This window comes from Mauremys reevesii, linkage group 1, assembly GCF_016161935.1.
Source record: "Mauremys reevesii isolate NIE-2019 linkage group 1, ASM1616193v1, whole genome shotgun sequence".
NCBI classification, from domain to species: domain Eukaryota; kingdom Metazoa; phylum Chordata; order Testudines; family Geoemydidae; genus Mauremys; species Mauremys reevesii.
This window is the reverse complement of record NC_052623.1, coordinates 184,099,600-184,122,311: the sequence shown is the minus strand read 5'-3', so window position 1 is coordinate 184,122,311 and position 22,712 is coordinate 184,099,600.

Genomic DNA, 22,712 nt, shown 5'->3' with positions numbered 1-22,712 from the left:
CTTAAATATCTGGCAGGTTTTCAGATGGTATAGTGATATAGGGCATATAAGACACAATGGAAAAGCTCCCATTGATTTGGGTAAGCTTGGAGTTAGTAGCACAAATAGAAATGAGCAGGAAATATAAAACATAAATGTAATTAGCAGGGGCAGAGGATAAATACAAATGTGGCTTTTATGTATGACCTGTTTCATTCAAAAACAGAGCCATTATATTGGCTTCATGATATGGAGAGGACAGAGAAAAACTCTTCAGTCATGCCAAAATGAGGCCATAGATTGTACCTGGAATGGGTCACTGCATGTCATGCTTCCTCCTCACTAGCCTCCAGCATACTCTCCTTTGGTAATCAGCACTGTAATATGAGCGATTTTAGGGGGAAAAACTGGCCTGCATCCTTCCCCAATACATTCTAATTGACATGGCAAATTTGTTAGTTACAAGATGCAGAAATCAACCCCTTCTTTGCAGCTTCTGCCTCCCTCTGAAGTGGGAAATAATGATAATGTATAGACATACTGGGGGAGTCGGGTGCATAGCTAATGCATCAATCGTGCTGCCAGTGAAGAGAGGGGTCTGGAGACCAGTGTAAGGCTGGCTTAACTAACATGAACAGGACAAAGGCCTGGTCTATGCTACGCGTTTAAACCGAATTTAGCAGTGTTAAACCGATTTAACCCTGCACCTGTCCACACAATGAGGCCCTTTATATCGATATAAAGGGCTCTTTAAACCGATTTCTGTACTCCTCCCCGACAAGAGGATTGAGTGACGACATTTACCCAGAATCACCCGCGACACTGTTTTTGCCCCATCATGCATTGGGATCTCAATCCAGAATTCCAATGGGCGGGGGAGACTGTGGGAACTATGGGACAGCTACGGGATAGCTACTCACAGTTCAACGCTCCGGAAATCAACGCTAGCCTCGGTACATGGACGCACACCGCCGAATTAATGTGCTTAGTGTGGCCGCGTGCACTTGACTTTATACAATCTGTTTTTAAAAAACGGTTTCTGTAAAATCGGAATAATCCCGTAGTGTAGACATACCTTAAATTAAGACAGGACATGCCTGAACAAGTAACTGCTGAACTAGCCTAAACAAGTAATTGCTGAAACAACTAACTATTGTGAAAATGTTCACAGTAAATAAGGGAGGCAGAAACTAGCTAAACTATTGTAGGCATCCTTAGAGTAAACAAAGTAGTCAGAAACACTCTAAACTGATAAGTTTGCTGTTCCCAATCTGCAAAGCCATTGGTTTTTATGTGTAAGAAGTATAGATGTTTGTAGCTAGGAAAGATGTGTATAAATGTGTGACATGGATTGGAATTGTGGTATCACCTTGTACCCAACACCTTTGCATGTCTTACATGCCTAATAAAATAACCTGAATGGTAATTTGGAGTCCAACTGAGTATTTTGGGTCCCAGAGAACAGGATGAAGTATTCTCCCAGAACTGGACAAGATGTTCTGGATAAGCCAAGCGGAAAAGATCTTGGAGGGAATCTCAAAAAACAGTGTAGAAGGACAGATACTCTATATGGAGCTCCAAGGTTAGTGTGATTGGTACTCATTTTCTCTGCAGATCCTTGAGTTCACAGCTCTGAGATGCATCTCCTGGCTTTTGCATGTCTCTGTTAGCCCAGCCTATCAAGGAGAGAATGTGGCACTATCCTCATTCTCTAAACTATGCAGAATTATTGTAGACTTTTCTCCTCTACTTCCCTGCTACAATGGTGATGAATGTGGCCCAATCATTCTTCTTTAATATAAACGGAGTTTAATTGTATAGGGCATCATAATTGTCCCCACCACAGTCATCATTGCTATTTTACAATTTAAAATTAAATGTTTTGCTTTGAATATGAAGGGGAGAGAACATTGAGGAAGCCATTTCCCCAAGTTAATTATCTGCTGGTACAAATGGACAAATTGCTACCCAGGTGAACGGCAGCAGTAACCACCTGCCAGAAAAAAAAATGCATTTTTTCCTTTCCGTTTTAAAATGCTGAAGCACCAGCAGGTGTCTAGGAGCTTCAGAAAGCGTGAAATCCAAGCATTAAAATGCTGTCTGTATGCCATAGTGGTTTGTCCTAGTCATCTAACTACACTCAGGGTCCTGTAGTCTCTCTCTCATAAAGATGATTTGCAAATAGGATTCAGAAAACACCATTAACTCTAGAATAATATACAGAATGCACCAAATACACTGTCAACTGTGTGAGAGACTCAGCCTTGAAACTTTTTCTTTCTTTTGTTATTTCATTCGTTCTTTTAGCTACAACAAAGGCATGGATCACTGCCTCCCTTTCAGTGTGATGGCCCCAGCATTCTCTGCAGTTATCATATCCACCTTGGAAAATCAGTGGAGCATAGAGCTCATCTACGGGAATCAGGCAGGCGGTGACTTATTTAGTATATTTTATGGGTTTGGAAATTTCTAAACTGTGCATTCTAAGGCCTCTATTCTACAAACACTGCACATCTACATAATCACCTGAATAGTCCTTCTTGAAATCAATATGACTAACTCTCATGAGTAGAGATATGCTTACACAGAGTGTGTGTTTGCAGGAAGAGGATTGGTTCTGTAATCAATAGGAGTAGCTAACAGAAACTTACCAAACTGAGATACTACGGTGAGAGTAAAAAACCCTAAATGAGGCCGGGGGAGAAGGAAATATCCTCTGCATCGTTGCCATGTGAAGAATTTGTCGTAGCTGTATGTGTCTCGGCAAAACTTAGAAATGATGTAACGTAATGTAACAATCCTCACACCATTTCTAACTCTGAGTAAAATACAGTATTTGAACATTCTTGTTAGTTCACTTTGCTAGTATTCATGAATACTCGGATAAGGGGAGGTTGTTTGCAAGACTGTCTGCAGGAAGCAAAAAATGACTTAAATATCAGTTCAAGTAAACATTCTCTTAATAATTGAAGCTTTCTTGTTATGCTGTAAAAGAGTAGTGATCCTCAGTACAATGTTACACTCAGTGAAAATGAGCATGGCAGTGATCAGAGTATGTGAAGGATAAGGAAAAGGCTGACATGGAATATCATGCCATTTGATTAGCACCCTTCTTGGCAATCTCAGCAGAGGAACTAAGGAATGAATGTGTTTGGAGACCACATGTAGAAAAAGTGCACTAGAAAAACAACAAACAAAAAAAAAACCCTTTGCCATTTTGAGGAGATCTCTAGTATTTGCACAATAATTTTGTCTAATGCCTATGTATGTTCACTGATAACTTTTACAAACAGCAAAGAGAATTCTTCCTGTTTCTAAAGCTTAATTGATCCAATCAGGGACCAGAAAGTATACAGTGTGACTGAGTGGCCAATTACGTAGCGACTGATCACAGTGAGCAGTTCACAAAGAGACCTAACACTGTTTGCACAAACTGTTCACTGAACAGTTGCAAATAAACAGACATGTAAAAATCCATGATCTCTTCTTGGCTAAATCACAAAACATTAAAAAGGTCTAATTTGATTTGATTTGATTTGATTTAATCACAACAAAGAGCTAGGTCAGCTGGAACAATGATAAAGATAACATCACAGTCCCCTTGGAGCAGCCGGTTTGTGGATCTTTCTACAAACTGTGGCAGTTGTTGGCTATCAAAAATCAAGATGGCCTGAGTACAAGAAATAGTGTTGGGTTATGGAATCCACTCTTCCTACATCCTATCTCTGATCCTTTAAAATTAATAAACTTGCTACATTGGAAAATGAAACTTTCAGAGTCACATAAAATCTATAGCCTGGTCAATAGAAATTACCACTTGCTTTTATCATCCCACCAGTGGTTTTTATTTTTTTTTTCACCTAGACTTTAAAGCATGGCTGTGTGATCTCCATGTACATTTGTTCCTTGATTTCTCTGCTAAGATTGCCAAAAAGGGTGCTAATTGGATGGCATGATATCCATATAAGCCTTTTCCTTTGGCTCCACATGCTCTGATCACTGACATGCCCATTTTCTCCAAGCATTACTTAGTACTGAGGATTGCTACTCTTTTACAGCGTAACAAGAAAGCTGCCATTATTAATTAATTATTAATCTAATTTTATGTGGTTAAGTCAAATATAAACCACCTAACCATATGACCTCAGTTAATTGAATAACTTGATATGTACCAGAGAGCTGTTTTCTTTTTCTTCTAATACTGACTTCACTTAGGTTAAGATTTACCTGCATTGTCTCCTGCTAAACTTGACTTTGCTCAGTGATGTGTATTGAAATCTCATAAGCCATCCTCACTGCTTACCTTTCCCTCATTTGCAAAAGTCAAATAGGGAGCGGGGGGGAAAATGAACAAGATCCCCATATCTATTTAGCATTGATTCAGCATGAGAAGTTCCTATTGCACACTCAGAGCAGCCTGTTAGTGCCCTCTACTGTTTTTTTCCCCTCCTCTAACTTGTAATCATTTCTGGAAAAAGAAGAACATAGTAGGCAAAAATGTATTTTCTCCCATTATTGTACTTCAAAGATTTCTTTTGTGTGGAACAGCAGGAAAAAAATTCAGTTTATAAAATACTTTTTTTTTTAGAACAGAATGTTCTAAATTCTTAACTTTGCCCACAATAAAGGGCACAGTGAGGAAGGGGGGAACAAATATGCTTCCAAGTGCATCCCCTTCACAATGAACTTCTCCAGTCCAGAGTGCTTGAGGGAAGTGGAACTGATGTAGGAATGCTGTATATTTTATACACTTTGCTTAGCACAGATTAGACATGGCCATAACAAAAGAAGCTTTTCTTGAGAGAAAATAAATTTTAAAAACCTTTAAAATTTCCTTTTATGTGTCATATTTTCCTTTTATTTCCCATCAGTTCAAATGGAAGAGGAGAGGAGCTTTTAAACCAAACTGATTTTAAATACATATTATTGTTTTTACCCCCAAATTAGCCAGCCACTCAAGTCCAAGACATTTTGAAATTGACTTGTACACTCAAGCTCTGATCTTGCAATTAATTGTACATGACAGACTGCTGTTGTGGCATGTGCTATCAATTGCAAGATCCTAAGTAGACCATACTTTAGAACACTTATTTATTATAATGATATAGATAGATTCTATCGTTGTTGTTTTGGGCACTGTTTATGTAACTAAAACCAATTAAGGGGCCATTTTATCAGGGAATAAATGAATAAGTCTCTTCACCACTGTTGTGTGATGGACCCCAATAATTTTTTGTTAGGCACATAATAAATGTGGTTGCTCTTAACTATTGTAAGTACATGTTTGAATTTCCTTTTCAGTTCTTCTGATGAGATATTTATATACATTTACGATGTTATTTCCCCTAATTTTGGTTGGGAATATGAACTAATCTGCCAGGGATGAGCACAAACTCTTTGGATTATAGTCACTTTGTATTGTGATATTTGGAGTACATATGAAAATCAGCTGCAAATTCCATTTAAAAATGGTTCCGGTTTGTTTTAAACCTGGTTTGGCAAGGCAGTACTGGTTTGATAAGGAACAAACCTTTAATTTTTTTCTCAAGAGTAAGTTTGAACATAGGTGATGCTAGTCACTCTGACCAGTGCAAATATGTTTGAAATGAGTACAAAGACCATTCAAAACCTAGTGTAAGTAGAGCCGTTAAGTTCTTTTCAGGCTGATGAATGTCTGTTAGAAGAACCTGCCCCAATATTTGGGTAACTAAGCATGCTCAGTGGAGTCGTTGATCTCGTTCTTAAGAATTAGTTGCTTTAAACAACAAGAGGAATAGGCGAGGAAGTGTCAGATTCTGTTCTGGAAAACTGTTTAATGCAGAATACCTTATGCTCCATGTACAATGTGATCATGTAGCTGTGTGAACTTCTGACTAAATGTACCAGAATCTAAAAATAATTAAATTGGTAGCCCTTATGTTTACAAAAACAACTTTCTAAATATTAAATCAATGTAAATAGATGCAGAATTATCCTGGATCTGCTGACAGCTAGAAATAATAATTAGGAGAAGTGTGAACAATGCCCTATCAACCAGGCATTTATTCTGAAGCCTAAGGTTGATGTTATAAATATCAGTGTTGTTGACTACTTCACGACTGATCACTTTAGAAGTAACATCAGGCTAATGTACCCAGTAGTTGGGTGGATTGGGGCAGCTTCAGGGTTCACTATTCTGCTCAGTGAAGAACTCATGCTCCCACAATATACAATTTAAAATCTTTTGTTCCACTGTCCAAAAAGAGGAAGGGAGAGAGGCAAAAACCACAACAGCCTCTTCACTGTCAAATGGATCCCCGAGCTGACTCCTATGCTTTCCTGGGTGACAAAAACCCCAACCCTTTTCCAGCTGCCAAAGCCTATAGCTTTCCCCAATAACGTCTACAGTGAAATTGTGCATTTTTGAAAACCGAAACCCTGGGGGAAGCATCCAATTGAAATAATATGAAAATAATTGAGATAATGGTAATGGACATGACTGAAGGGGTCCCTCAGTGAGGGAAAGAGCTATGTGCACACCTTGGGGGTCCTTGGTGTCACATTGAGTATAGTGTGTACAGTAAAGACTTGAAGCCTTAAGAATGCTGGGAAGGAGGGCCTTTTCTTTAAAGCCCTTAGCGGACTAAAGGTCTTGCTGCCTCAAAGGCCATTTCTCTGTCTGCCCCTTATCATCACAGCAAATATCAGCAAGAGGTCTGAAGCTCACAGTTGTCAGGGTCTAGTTAAAGACAGCTACCAAAAACAGGCTCTGCAGTTGTACTCTGCAGCCTTGGGTTTCTGGTAAGTTTCTGTAGGCCAGTAGCTACAGGGAACTATTTTCATCTGGTTCAAGGCCTCCAGAAGCAATGTTTAATTTGCATCTATTGTACATTGTTTTGTGTTGGAATACATTTGGCTCCTGGCACTTTCCTGTAGTAGTAAATTTTACACCTACTGACAGCAAGAATAATTGCTATGAACAGAATGAAAATGCGTACTTAAAGTTGTTTCTTCACTTCTATTTTTACAATGTGAGCATTACTGATATGTAAGTTTAAAAACACCAATAATTTCTTAGGTCTTCTGCTGTGAAAGCATCTAGAAAGCTTAGTTGCCAAAATGGAAAGTTAAGAATAATAGGGCTATTTCTAAATCAATACCACTTTATTTCCTGGTTGTTTCTTTCACATTGGTTGCTATTACTTTGACTCGTGGCTGTCATTTTGCAGATACTAAAAGATTTTGATTTCCAGTTTTAGGACTCTTCATAAAACAACAATGGCCAGTTTTAAAAAGAGGGACACTGTCAAGTCATCTAAAATGTTCTTACCATTCTCCATTATTAAAATATTACATTACACTCTTAAGGCCAATGTAGGATGTATGTGACCTCCCCATCCTTCCTATGTTGCCAAATGGGATGTGGGTCACAGTATGGAGAAGGTTGAGAATACAGCTACTTAGGAAATGATTTATTAAAACAATGTCATTAAAAATTGTTTTTAATAAAACATGCTGAATTTTAGTCGAAAAAAGGAAAAGAGCAGCCAGACTACTTCCCTCTCCCTGCAAACAGAAAAGGGGGGGGGGCGGAAATTGACCAGATTCAGTTGAGAACTGCTGTTCTATGAGACAATGCACAGTAGCCTCTTACTCCCCATATCATAATCTGTCCTATGGCTGGACCCATCCTCAGCGTAGTTTTGGAAAAAGGCTGCAGAATAGTTCTTCATATTTGCTTTGTGGTGGAATCCAATGAGTGGGGGTGGATGCTTTTGGAAATGAAGTAGTCATTCTCATAACCTCCTTCTGCAAATCCTAGTACCCATTTCCTCTAGCATAGAGTTCACAGAGAAGATTGTGCAGTCATGGAAGTACAACAAACACCTCAAAGAAACTTGGGGAAAGAAAATAAAAGTAGGGTAGTTCCCTAAGTGTTGTTTACACAGACACACACTCAATCACATGAACAACCTAAAAGTTGAGGTTTGCCTTGAACAAACCCTATAATAAAGCTAGAATGCAGACCAGTGTAATTCCCCCTGGAATACCAGTCTTGGAGGCTTATTTAGCTCAAGAAGTTATTTGAAAAGATGGAGGGAGAGAGGTTTTAATGTTAATGATAGATTGGTGTTTCCTAATGTATGTCTATGGTGCCTAGCTAATATGGTGTTTGGAGCATTTGTTATGGGTGGGATAGGTATGTTGCAGAGATAAATACTTAATGTTAGGCTGCTAAAGATTTCTAAAATACTTATTTCCATTAATGCAAAGGTTTGGGTGTTCACCAACTACTAACAACTTCAATGTAGATAATATTTTTTCAGAGAAGACATCAAGGGGCTGTAACAAAGCAGTGTAATAATTCAATAATACGTCTGCTGAGTGCAGTAAGAGTTTGAAATCAGCGAAAAATTGTCTTTCATTCTTTAAATCAAAACTAAAATCTATCAGCATCTGTAACATCCCTAGAAAGAACTTTCCAAAGAGAAGGTACTAAGGGCTAAGGAAATAGCTGCTTACATAAATCGATATTAGACTGTAGGCTGCCAACTAATGGCCTGATCGAAAGGCAGATATAACCAATTAGCACACTCTCCAGATTACTTCTTGTTCATCCTTCACTTTAGCACCGATGAGACTCGAGATGGGGCTCCTAATTTGGGGCAGCAGTTTTATTAGGGTAAACAGAACCATAGATGAGACAATAGAAATCTGCAGGGATTACTCCCACAACCAAAGTCTGAGGCATTCCAGTGGAGTTTGTTTCCAATTTTACTTGATCCACTCTTACTTTAGTTCCATGTACTATAACTCAAAATGTACGCCACAAACTGCTTGCAATATCCTGACTATTTAGTGCACCAATACCATGTCCATTCAGTAGTCATCTCAATGATGTAGCCCTTTAGAACAGAAACACTTGAACTGTGGGCATCATTATGCTCTCTGCTTTATAAAATGGTAGACCTTAAAGTCAATGTGGTTAGTTAACTGATTCTAGGTTGAATGAATGAATTTTAATTTAAAAGCAGAGATTTTGTTTAATGTGTTCATAGATTGTCATTAGTTGTAGAAAAGAATACTACCAAGATATTTTCTTTATTTACATATACAGTGATTTCATAAAAAGTTTCTGCTGTTTTGAAAGAGAAACTCTTGCATCAGTTTTTCTCATTCTAAGTATAGGAAATATTTCTCCAGCTGGGAATTTTTTTTTAAATGGAAGTAACTTAAGTGCAACCACTGAATACAATACATTACAGAAGCAGCTATTTAAAATGAGCAGTGACAGTTGAATCCTACTTAAAATAAGTATATAATTAATGCTGATGAGCTAGGTATCTGCTGCACTGGGAATGAAGGTATTCCCAGCTCAATTAATAAACAGCACTGAATCAGGTCTGAGGCATCACCAACATTCATAATGGGCTCAGCAGAAGAAAATACAAACACATATAATGGCATTGTCAAGAAAGCATTGCCAACTTTCCTTAAATTGATAAGGTCATCATAGCCAAATGCCAACTTAAAGCAGAGACAGGTCTCTTATATTTATTAAACTCTTTAAAATATACAGTGGTAAGTGTTCTTATCCATATGGAAGAATCCCAGCTATTAAATGGTGGCAATCATTGATGTCGCTTATTTAACAATACTACTTCTATTTTTTACTAATGATTTAACTTTAGTCTGCTATTTTCTATCATCCTGTCTTCCAAAAATCTAGCCTTTCTGGTGGCCAATTTACTAGTTAAATCTCTTGAGGAGAGGATAATACCAGGCTGCTGTTACTTCTTTCTGTAATGTGCTTGACAGATATAAAGCTACTTTTGTTCTCACCTTCTTTGAAAGACAATGGAGAAGGAATTAAGCATTCATTATTATGCACATTAGCTTCTTGTTCCTGTTAGTGGCGCAAGCTCCTGGCATTTGGGTTTTATTTTTCTTGGTGTGAGACTGGGAGTGGTAGTTTGTTTTTTCTGCTATGGGATTTCTGTTTCTAGCTGTTAAACTATGGATCAGGCCAGTTTCACAAGTCTCATTTTGGGTGTTCCTCACTGCTGCTGTGGTTGGTAGATAATTGCAGATCGGCAGAGAGACAGTGGGATAATAATGGACTCCAGTAAACAATGTAATTGTTCATCTGACAGCTAGGCAGTCATGAGGGAGAGAAAACAAACCACCATGAAAACTGCTGTTATGTCTAAGGAAAGAAATAAAAGGGGCTACAGGCTTATCCATGGACAAACAAATGAATTTTTGTAATGGCTTTCAAATCAATTTTTATGCACACGCTGACCTATCCCTCTCTTATTGTTGGTCCTGGGGGGCAGCGGATCCACTGATATCCCCTTATCTATTTTCCTCTTCCCACACACTCAGGCTTCCTGTATCTACTGACCCTCTGGTGAAGGCAGATGAGGCACATTCCTTTCCTCACAAAGGCCCAGAAATCTTTACGGACCTGCTCCCATTGAAATAAAATGGTAAGACTTACATTGACTACAGCGGGGAGGGAGGCAAGGCCAACCCCCCAATGTATATCAAGGCACTCCCAGCTCCTGCTCGCCTAGATGGTGGATGATCAGCTGCATAACTTGAATTCATATTATGTAGTTAATCTTAGGAACTGACAGCAAGATTAAAAACATTGGACATTGTTATGGATAATTAGAACGTCCACATTAACATTAGATAAATAAATAAAGGTATATAACCCTGGGGCTTCAGGTCATAAGCCAACTTTTTTGCCTAGGGTTAGGAAGAAACCTCTCATACAGTGAAATTATTTTATAATTTCTCACTATGAGGGTTCTTGCACCTTCTGTTGAAGCATCTAGTACTGGTCACCTTCTGAGAGATGACACTGGTCTGGAGGGATGACTAGTTTGATCCAGTATGTCATTCTCATGTTCCTATATTTTCTCACAAATTTGGACTAAGCATGCCACTTTTTCAGTGAGGAAGACATTTCTATAGCAAATTGTATGTGATTTGAAAATAGGAATTCATAATGATAGTCTATCACTATGCTAACATTTCACTATTCTAGAGTTCTACATATCTACCATCATTTCTATATACATCCATTTAGCATTGTCTTATAATTCATGTGTAAACCCTAGTTATTTACTGACACTTAGAGGACTGAAGTCTATAGCAAAACATACGTTTTGATAGCTACTTTCACTTTAAAAGATTTCTACAGAATTATACAAACTAAATAAACTGATATAGAAACTATCATAGTGATCACATCACCCACTACTGAAATGCAGCCAGGGGTTGGGTGGGACACCAGCACACACAACAACAGTAAACAATAGTTTAAAAAGGAGAGTGAAGAAGGGAACCATGCTTTCCTAGAAGCAGAACATATAGCCTGAGGCTTACTGGTCTCCAGAGAAATAAAATACCAGAAGCCAGCTGCCTTTATAAACAACTGCAGTCCAGGAATACAAAGCCATGACTAGCCTCATCTTCTGAGGCTGTGACTTCATTGTTATGTCCATTAAAAGCTGCAACAAACTGTATTTATTCAAAGTTGTATACTTCAAACTGGAGTAATATTCATCAAAACAACAAGGAGTCCAGTGACACCTTAACGACTAACAGTTTTATTTGGGCATAAGCTTTCGTGGGTAAAAAAACCTCACTTCTTCATCAAAACAGAAACACTACATCTATTCAAAGCCACATTCAAACCAAGTTTACTTGCTACTGCTCTGAGGCTGTATATGGATGCTGCAATATATAAGACTGATTATTTACAAGGGCAATGAGATTTATCACAGCGATTTTTATTACATTTAGCCTTTTAGGTATAGTTCAGTATATTAACATGTTGGTATTGCTTGTTTCCCACTTCAAGTCATATATGTATGTTGAGTTGCATGTCAAAGCACCTCCTAAGCATCCCACCTGTCTTTTTATTTTTGCAAAGCGCTACGCACATTTATGGCACTAAGCATTAAAGGTTAGCAAATAGATTTGGGGAAGAATTTTGTAGGGACTTTAAAAGCCCATTAACTGGCTATGGAAGAATTGCCCCAGCAGAGGCACGGTGTGAAACAGTTGTAGGCTGCCCTGTCCCTGGCAAAGGGAGGTGTATTAGGATGGTGCTGTGATATTACACCCCATATTCCTTATGGAAATATGCTTATGATATGGATATGGCATAACTGAGATATATTTTATGCAAGATGGGTCTTGTAAGGTATCATTGGAAAGGTCATGATTTACTGAATGTGATTATCCAATTTGTATGCATGTATCACTTCTGTATCTGGAGTTAGGAATATTAACTATGTAACAATTACAACTGTGTTTGTATTTGGGAGACACCCATCAGACAACAGGCCATCAGCCTTGATGGGTCATTAGGAAGAAACAATAAGACTTTGACGATACTAATCTCTTTCCTTCCTGAGAAGTGTCCTGGGATGTAGCTGTGACACTACTAGGTCAGGTGGTCCTCTCACCTGGTACTAAACACCATCTTGGACTTCTAGTAATTATCCACTAAGGGGAGTGGGAGGTCAAGACTGGGAAACAAAAGATTCCTACTTTATGTAAATCTTATTTAAGGCTGGGAGGTAAAGCAAACAGGACTCTTCTCTGCCCAAGAGAAGGACTCTTCTCTGCCTTGCCTTTCTGCCCAAGAAGAAAGATGGCTGAAAGTACCTGGAAGAACAAAGGAACTGGGCGGTGGGAAAGGCAAGGGCTGAGTCCAGAGTAAGACAGGAGTCTAATCTGTAAAGAGAAATAACTGGAACTCTAAGCTACAGAAACTCTGCAACTTGCCTAAAACAACATTTAGGGTAAGAAATTACTTCTGAAAACCAGTCTCTTTAAGATCTTAAGCTTAGTATGCGTGTTTTGTTTTGTTTGCTTGGTAATCTGCTTTGTTCTGTTTGCTATTCCTTATAATCACTTAAAATCTGCCTTTATAGTTAATAAACTTGTTTTTGTTTATTATGAAACCCAGTTTGTGCAATTTCTAACTGGGGGGGGGAGGGGGGAAGAAGTTGTGCTTATCTTCCTCCACATTGAGGGAGGGGGCAAATTTATGAGCTTACATTTTATAGATTTATCTACAGCACAAGACAATATTATTTTGAGTGTACTTTCCAGAAGGGAGCTGCACTTGAGTGCTGGGCAATTTCCTAGCTGAGTCATCTCATAGAGAGCTGTTTTCAGACTCTGTGTGATTCTACAGCTGGTGCATCCGTGTGTGTGTGTGTGTGTGTGTGTGTGTGTGTGTGTGTTAGCCCAGGCTAATGGAGCAGACAGGCTCAGTGAAATCCCAGTACATCAGGTGGCAACCCAGAAGGTGGGTACAACCTGTCACACATGCCATGACTACTTTCAGCAGCTCTCTAATTTAGAGCAGCTCTTTAATATGCCTGAATTATGCTGGGGACTGTTATCAGCCATGCTGCCAGCTCAGAATCCCAGGGACACAAGAGGTACATCATACAATCTGACCCTGAGACTTTACACAAGGTGAGATGTAATAGATAGTGTGTAGCAGCACAACCCCGGTCATAATTCCTTTCCTGGTTCTCCCTTGCTTCAGGGGAAAAGTAATCTGCTCCTTGAACTTGATCAGTTAAAAAAAAATTCCTCATAGCCAGTGCTTTAGGTAGGGGAAGGAAATAATCGTATATTGGTCAGGATGAAGTAGGAGGTGCAGAACCAGGTAGAACTAGTCAAAGTTCTACTCCCCTGCCTTTTTTGTAGTAAGTACAGGCCCTGATAAAGGCCCAGTATGAGGCCTGAGGCCTGAACTGAAGTAATGAACAAGACTCTGCTAACATAAAAGCAAAGTTAAGCTGTGAGCCAGAATCCGGCTTGGTTCACAGAAGCTGGCACGGAAAGGGCTGATGCTGCAGAAACATATTCACCTAGCATACTGAAGTATAAACATAATACTAGAACACACTATACTGAAACATTCCATAGATAACAAAAGGACAGGCCGACCCATCCCAATGACAGGGGCAAAAGGGTAAAATGATGGATAGAGTTGTTTTGATCGAACCAACATGTACAAGGTAGAAGGCGGTACCTAAATACGTAGAAAGGTTGAACCTTGCTACGTAGAGGGGTGGCCCCTCAATACGTCAGATGTGATGTGTAACTTGTTTGTATCTGTGTATAAGAATGCATTCCTGGGGAGATGCCTTTGTCCGGCCGAGGGGGCAGTGGAAAGTCCCGCCACTGACTGAGCCGGGTCCATTGCCAAGAGGCACTTTCTCGTAGTATGCCCTGAATTAGGCTAAGAGACCTACAGGGAACTGCCATTGTGTCCGAGGTCACAATAAACCTAGTCGACGTGACTTTGCATCTTACTGGACTCTGTGATTATTGGGGGTTTTCGTCGGGTCTGCTGTGTCAGCTATCTGCAGAGCTGGGGCAGCACACAGAGGGAACTCACGCACGCAGCCGAGTGATATCAACATTGGAGAGAGCAGAGCACCAAACCGGTAGCACTCTGACAACATTTTTTACCTGCTTCATCCCCATTTGCATGGAGGAAGTGGTGTAGGAGCCCATATTAACCTACTTTCATCCTCTGGGTACAGAGTGGCAATGCATGGTGTACTCCACTGTATAAGTATATAGGGCTGTTCACAGAGTTCTGCCCTAATCGCTCATTTCAACACATTTGTGTTTCTGCTAATGGAAAATGGAAAAGATAAAGGGAAAACTGAAATGGGGAAAAAGTGGGCTGGAGAGAAGAGAAAATGCATAGAATCATATAATATCAGGGTTGGAAGGGACTTCAGGAGGTCATCTAGTCCAACCCCCTGCCCAAAGCAGGACCAATCCCCAACTAAATAATCCCAGCCAGGGATTTGTCAAGCCAGGCCTTAAAAATCTCTAAAGATGGAGATTCCTCCCTAGGTAACCCATTCCAGTGCTTCATCACCCTCCTAGTGAAAAAGTTTTTCCTAATATCCAACCTAAACTTCTCCCACCATTACTTCTTGTTCTGTCATCTGCTACCACTGAGAACAGTCTAGATCCATCCTCTTTGGAGCCCCCTTTCAGGTAGTTGAAAGCGGCTATCAAATCCCCCTTCGTTCTTCTCTTCTGCAGACTAAATAATCCCAGTTCCCTCAGCCTCTCCTCATAAATCATGTGCATCAGCCCCCTAATCAATTTTTGTTGTCCTCCACTGGACTCTTTCCATCAGTGGGAGACTGAAGAATGGAATAAAAAAAGGCAGCTTGGGAGGCTGGGTAAAGAAGAAAAAGGAAGAAAAAACCTAATGAAAAGGTGGAAGAAAACTAAGAAGGGGAAAGAGAGAAACATACATGGAGGAAATAAACTGTCAAATGGATGGAGGGAAAAGGGAACAGAGAGGGGAAATGGGAGAGAAACAAGGAGAAGTTTCATTGATATTTATGTAAATGTGTAGTTGCGGTCCTTCAGGAACATTTGGCAAGTTGTCAATATGGCCTCTATGTTGCAAAAAGGTCTGCACCATAGCCATATAAAATTGAGAGGCTGGAGGGAGTTTAGGTTGGTACAATTTAATAACCCTGTGGCAGGGTATTACCAGAACTTCTAAGGCCCCCTGCTGGAGGCCTTGTGACCCTGCCATAGCCTGCCCCAAAAAGGGGCAGTGGAGAGGGTCCTCCAAGCTGCCTAGAGTGGCTCGGTGGGACATGGCCAATCAGGGCCCAGTAGCCTAGTATAAGAAGAGCTGCAGGGCTAAAGAGAGTTCTGTTTCTTGAAGGAGCTGTCGGAGTGTGGATGGTGTTTGACTGGCTGACAGAGCTACAGAACCAGGGACAGGGCAGTGCTGCTAGAAGCTGGGGAGAGTGAGAAGGAGCCCTGAACTGGTTGCTGGGATTCCATTAGGACAAGGCCCTGAGGTAAGGGTCAACATGGCTCAGGGCCATGGGGAAGTGGCCCTGGAAATTAGAGAAGCTACGCGACAGTTAGAGGGACACAGCAGATGTCAACTATTTGCAGGGTCCCTGGTCTGGGATCTAGGTTGCCTGTAAGCTGTGTGGCATACTATTTAGGGCTGTGCAGGTCCCCCAGCCTGGCCCAGCCCCTCCAGAGTTGCTGGGGAGAGGGGCCCAGGTCCCTCAGCCCAGACGAGGCCCGCTGAAGCGGCCAGGGAGAGGAGCCCTTCCCTTGGCCTAGCCCAGCCCCACTGGAGCCACCACAGTGGGGAGAGGTGCTCCCGCACCCACCCAGATGCTTCTGTGGGGGGAGAGACCTAGGGGGTGTCCTATCTCTCTGGGGAAGCCTGCACCCTAAACCTCCTATCCCTGGACCCACCTCAGAGCCTGCACCCCCAGCCAGAGCCCTCACCGTCCCGCATCCCAATCTTCTGCCCCAGCCCTGAGCCCCTCATCCATGGCCCCACCCCAGGGCCCATACTGTCAGCAAGAGCCTTCACCCCCCTACACTCCAGCCCTCTTCCCCAGTCCTGAGCCCCCTCCAACACTCTGAACCTCTGGGCCACACCACACCACACCACGTGAATTTTGTTATGTACACCAATATGGAGGTGATGTGTCAGACATCACCTCCATATTAGTGCATGTAGCGGAGTGGTCACCCTGCTCTGGCCATGAAGGAGTTAAAGCAGCCCTGGAGAGGGCTGTAGCTGGGGAAAAGGGAGGCTGATGGGGAAAGCAGCCACAGCTGTGGACAGCTTAATCAGGGCCCAGCTGGCCCTTATAAGAAGGCTGTGGGCCAGAAGCTAACTCTCTCTCTCTCTCTCTAGCTTCTTGAGAGAGAAGGACCTGGCTACCTGGGAGTTGACAAGGGTACCTGAGGTGGAGCAGTGCTGGGGAAGGGCAGAGGGAGCTGGGGAGCTCCAGCCAGGAAAAAAACAGGCTGCAGGCCTGGCTAAAAGGGCCAAATAGGTACTGGACTGCAGAGGGGCAGCCCAGAGATAGGCAAAGGCAGCAGGTTCTAAACCCCTTGCCAATGATGAGTGGCCATGACAGACTGCAGTTGGCCCCAGGGAGCGGGGGGGTCTAGATGATGACTGGCAGTAGCCACTGAGGCAAGGTGGGCTTAGAGGGTTGGGGGTTCCCCTGGGATAAGAGACCCAGAGTGAGGGGGCATTGTGGTGGGCAGAACCCCTGGACAAAGGGCATTGGAGTCTGGGAGGGACATGGGAACAGCGACAGGCGAGACACTGTGAGTGCTCCAGGCTGGAAAGAGCTATCTCTCGAGACAGCCAGCAGGAGGCGCCATGTCGGTGAATCTTCATCCCGCCACAGTGCACATAACAAAATTAATTCCACACATGAGTGGGAAAAATTAGAGGGAACACTGGCTGGACCCAGAGTCATGGGCAGGCCTGGGTCTTCACCACCCCCATTAGCCACTGGGGTGAAGTGGCCTCGATATTGAGGCACCCCAGAGGGAGAACTGAACTATAGTGGCTCAGCTGGACAGATGTAGCCAGGAAGCCCAAGAGAGTGAAGACATTTTCTCCAGGGAGGGAGCCCTGGGTCACTGCTCTATCCCAGAGCAGGGACAATTTGAGAGTGTGTGTGCAGGCACATGCACTCAGCCAAGGGGATGTTCATGAGAGGTGAGTGCACCCCCCTACACTGGTACTAAGGGTGTGGATTCAGGACCAACCCCTGAAACAAGGGACAATGGAGGAGTTGTTAAGACTGCTTGCCCAGCAGCATCACTGTTCTACTGAAACCCGGAGGACACTAGTTGAAATGCAATATGAGGCACAGCAAGCTGTACTCCTGGTGCTTCAGCTCCAGCAGCAATTCCAGGAGGCATTGTTGCAGCAACTAGGTAGCTCAGCCTCCTCAAAGCAGTTGAACGCTGGGCCAGGGATACCACAGGCCAAGGTGGGGCTGCATGATGATCCGGAGGCCTGCTTAGTCACCATTGAGGAGATAGCCACAACCGCTGGTTGGGATAAAGATGACTGGGCCACTCGCATGGCCTCATTCCTGTCCAGGGAAGCTCAGGCGGCTTACTAGGCGCTGGATGATGAAGAAATTATTGGACAGTGAAGGCTGCCATACTTGACGGCCTGGGAGTATCCCCAGAAACCTACCAGTACAGGTTCCTCTCAGAGCTTTTTGCCTCTGGGGCTTGCCCCAATGCCGTAGCTCCACGCCTGAAAGACTATGCCCTCAGGTCCACATGACTGCGGAGATAATAGACATGATAATCTTAGATCAGTAGGTCTTGCAGCTGACTCATTCAATACCGTCAGTCAGCCATCTTGGTTGGGGGGAAAAACATTAGCCCACTAATGTCAGTTCTTCTGGCCAAGGATCTATAGGGAGGTCTCTAATTTCTGTTAATCTTTTCCAGACTGTCAGCAGATTGCACCAAAGGGTTCAGTGTGGGCTCCTCTAATACCCCTAACTTTAGTAGGGATGCCCTTTGAGAAGATAGGTATCGATATTCTGGGCCCCCTAGAGAAGTGCCTGGGGCCATCAACACATACTGGTCATGGTAGACTATGCCACACGATATCCAGAAGGTGTTACCTATGTGCTCAATAACCACACAAACTAGCAACAGAGCTAGTTCAACTTTTTTCTCTGGTGGGTGTACCTACCAAAATACTGAGCGACCAAGGGACAAATTTCATGTCTGGGTTGTTAAAGGAGGTGTGGACACTTCTCAAGTTTAAGCCTCTCAGGACCTCCATGTACCACCCCGAAACAGATGGCCTGGTGGTGAAGTTCAATCAAACCTTGAAAAACATTGGAAAAAAATTGTAAATGCCGACCCTCGCAATTGTGACCAACTCTTACCCTATCTTATGTTTGCAGTATGAGAGGTGCCACAGGCCTCAATGGGATTTTCCCCGATTGAGCTGCTTTATGGTCGGCAACCCTGAGAGATATTCGACCTTCTCAAGGAAATGTGGGAAGAGCAACCTTCCCAAGCCCAAAATGTAATTCAATAGGTCTTACAAATGCATGAATCACTAGATCAGGTGTTCAGGTTTGCCTTAGAGAATCTGGAGCAGGCCCAACAAACCCAGGCTCACCACTATAATAAAGGAGTCTGTGAAAAAGTCTATCAACTCAGTGACCAGGTTTTGCTATTGTTACCCAGCTCTGAAAGTAAGCTCCTGACCAAATGGCTAGGGCCCTGAGTGGATGAACTCTTGGATTGGCTTGGAAAGGCAAAGTACATAAACATTGGAATTAATCAAAGGATATTGGTACATACCCCTTACAAAAGATTTCTGGGGAAAAAGCTCCCCTAGGACTGTTCCATTTTATAACTGTGCTCTTCAAATACGTGGGGTACCAGTCACATTTCTAAAACCTGATGGATAAGGTACTGCATCACCATGGTTTAATTTGCAGCTGCCAATTTAGATGATGTAGTGGTCTGCAGTGAAGATTGGAGGTCACACTTAATGCACGTAGCATCTGTTCTGCAGTCATTGAGAGAGGCTGGGCTCACAGCGAACCCAAAGAAATGTAAATTTGATATACAAGAGACCAAATACCTTGGGTGTCTGGTAGGAAATGGGAAGATACAGCCTATACAAGATAAAACCAAAGCTCTAGGAAAAACTCCAGTTTCAAAAACAAACAAACAAAAAAACCCAACAACCAGGTTTGGACCTTTTTAGGCCTGGCCAGTTAATACCGTTGTTTTCCCTCATTTTGCAACACTAGTGGCACCACTGACAGACCTGACCAAGACGTCACACCGAATGTGGTACTATAGACACAGGAATGCCTGGTGGTGTTTCAAAGCATAAAAAACATTTTGGGGTAGCAGCCGGTGCTCTGATGCCCTGACTTTGCCCTACCATTTATCCTGCACACAGATGTGCCCATTGTAGGCTTGAGGGCTGTACTGTCCCAGAACTTCCAAGGGTCAGACATCCAATCCCCTATCTGAGCAAAACACTTCAGCTGTGAGAGACTAGGTATTCCGCCACAGAATGAGTGTGCTTGGTTATCCACTGGGCAGTGGTGGCACTATGTTACTACCTACTGGGAGCCCCATTTGAACTCCTCACAGACTGCACTCCTTTGAAATGAATGCAAACCATGAAAGACACAAACCCCCGGATTATACAACAGTATCTGGTGTTGCAACCTTATGCCTTCACAATAAGACATCACCGGGGGCACCACCATGGGAATGCAGATTTCTTCTCCCGAACAAGAGTTGACACTGTTTTTGGGATGACGTCCTGACACCAATCTTTTCTGCGGGGGAGATATGTAACAGGGTATTCCAGAGCCTCTGAGGCCTTGTGGCCCTGCTACACCCTGCCCCAAAAAAGGCCAGTGCAGAGAGAGTCCTCCAAGCTACCTAGAGTGGCTCTGCGGGACACAGCCAATCAGGGCCCAGCAGCCTAGTATAAGAAGAGCTGCAGGGCCAGAGAGAGTTCAGTTTCTTGCTGGAGCCATAGGAGTGTGGATGGTGTGTGGCTGGCTGATGGAGCTACAGAACCCTGGACAGGGTAGCACTTCTAGAAGCCAGGGAGAGCAAAAAGGAGCCCAGAACAGGTTGCTTGGACTCCATTAGGACACGGCCCTGAGGTGACTGTGAACATGGCGGAGGGCCGCAGGGAATTAAAGCCATGCAACATACTTACAGGGGCACAGCAGACAGCTGCTATCTACAGGGCCCCTGGACTGGGACCTGGAGAGCTGGGTGGGTCCAGGTTTTCTCCCCCCCCCCCCCCGCACCTCCCATTAGCTACTGTGGGGAAGTGGCCTGGACAGTGAGGCACCCTAGAGGGAGGAACTGAACTATAGTGGCCCAGCTGGACAGCTGTAGCCAGGAAGCCCAATAGGGTGAAGAAATTATCTCCAGGGAGGGAGCCCTGGGGCACATTGCTCTGTCCCTGCTCTGGAATAATCTGAGTGTGTGTGAAAGCATGCACACTCGGCTAAGCAGGTGCTCACAAGAGGTGAGTGCACCCTGTTATATACCAAAATTAAACATTGGAGTTTGGTCATGACATTGGTGTAAAATCTGTTTCTTGCCTTGCTCTTGCAAGATGTTCCATGAGATTTTTTAACAGTCATAGTGTCAAGGCCTAGTTTTATCATGGGTTTGGATGTGATGGAATTGAATTTCAAGGTGTGTCACTTTTAATCAGATAACTTTGCATTGCTCCCCACCTGCCCTGCATTGTGTGGCATACTGTACAGCAGCATAAGAACAAACACAATGCAATAAAACCATAATAAAATACCACCCTCTTCCACTTTAACAAAAGATAGGGATTGAAATGGAAAGTAATACAGTTAAGAACAATAGTAGTCATCATACAAGTATCTTTAAACTAAATTTGTTTTGTTTTTCCTTAATGTGGGAAAGGGCTGAAATTACACTGATCTCATGTAATGTCAACACTTTAGAAGGAATTACAACTTTCTCCTACTATTTTCTCACAGAAAGGCAGAAATGCTGAACAATAGGTTTGGAACATTCAGAGGTGGGTAGTGCCTAATATGGAGCATAAATGGGATTTAAGCATCCGTGGAATTGTCAGAAAGATGTGGAATTGCCAGGTGACTGAGCACGTTGGGGAGAGATTGCGTGTATTTCCATCATTGTGGACATGACTGTGAGATACCCTACAGAAAGAATCACAATACTCAATGATGGGCGGGGAGGAGGACAATAACTGAAAATGTGGAAATGGCCGAGGGGCTTAATGACATCTTTGTTTTGGTTTTCACCAAGAAGTTTTGGTGGGGACTGGAGCTTTAACATGGTGAATGCCAGTAAAAATGAGATAGGATCAGAGGCTAAAATAGGGAAAGAACAAGTTAAAAATTACTTAGACAAGTTAGATGTCTTCAAGTCACCAGGGCCTGATGAAATGTATCCTAGAATACTTAAAGAGTTGACTGGGGAGATATCTGAGCCATTAGTGATTATCTTTAAAAAGTCATGGAAGACGGGAGAGATTGCAGAAGACTGGAAAAGGACAAATATAGTGCCAATCTATAAAAAGGGAAATAAGGACAACCCCAGGGAATTAAAGACCAGTCAGCTTTCTGTACCCGGAAAGATAATGGGGCAAATAGTTAAGCAATCAATTTGCAAACATCCAGAAGATAATAAGGTGATAAGTGACAGTCATCATGGATTTGTCAAGACCAAATTATATTAAACCAACCTGATACCTTTCTTTGACAGGGTAACAAGCCTCGTGGATAGGGGGGGAGTGGCAGACATGGTATATCCTGACTTAGATAAAATTTTTCAAACTGTCTTGCATGATCTTCTCATAAACAAATTAGGAACATGCAACCTAGATGGAGCTACTATAAGGTGGATGCATAACTAGTTGGAAAACTGTTCCCAGAGAATAGTTGTCAGTGGCTCACAGTCATGCTAGAAGGGCATAATGAGTAGGGTCCAGTTCTGTTCAATATCTTTATCAGTGACTTACATAATGGCGTAGAGAGTACGCTTATAGAATTTGGAGACAATACCAAACTGGGAGGGGTTGCAATTGCTTTGGAGGTTAGGATTATAATTCAAAATGATCTGGAGAAATGGTCTGAAGTAAATAGGACGAATTCCAATAAGGACAAATGCAAAGTACTCCACTTCGGAAGGAATCAGTTGCACACATACAATATGGGAAATGACTGCCTAGGAAGGAGTACTGCAGGAAAGGGATCTGGGGGTCATAGTGGACCACAAGCTAAATATGAGTGAACAGTGTAACACTATTGTGCCAAAAAATATATCTCAGAATATTTGCTCTTTTTTTATCAGAAGAGTTGAAA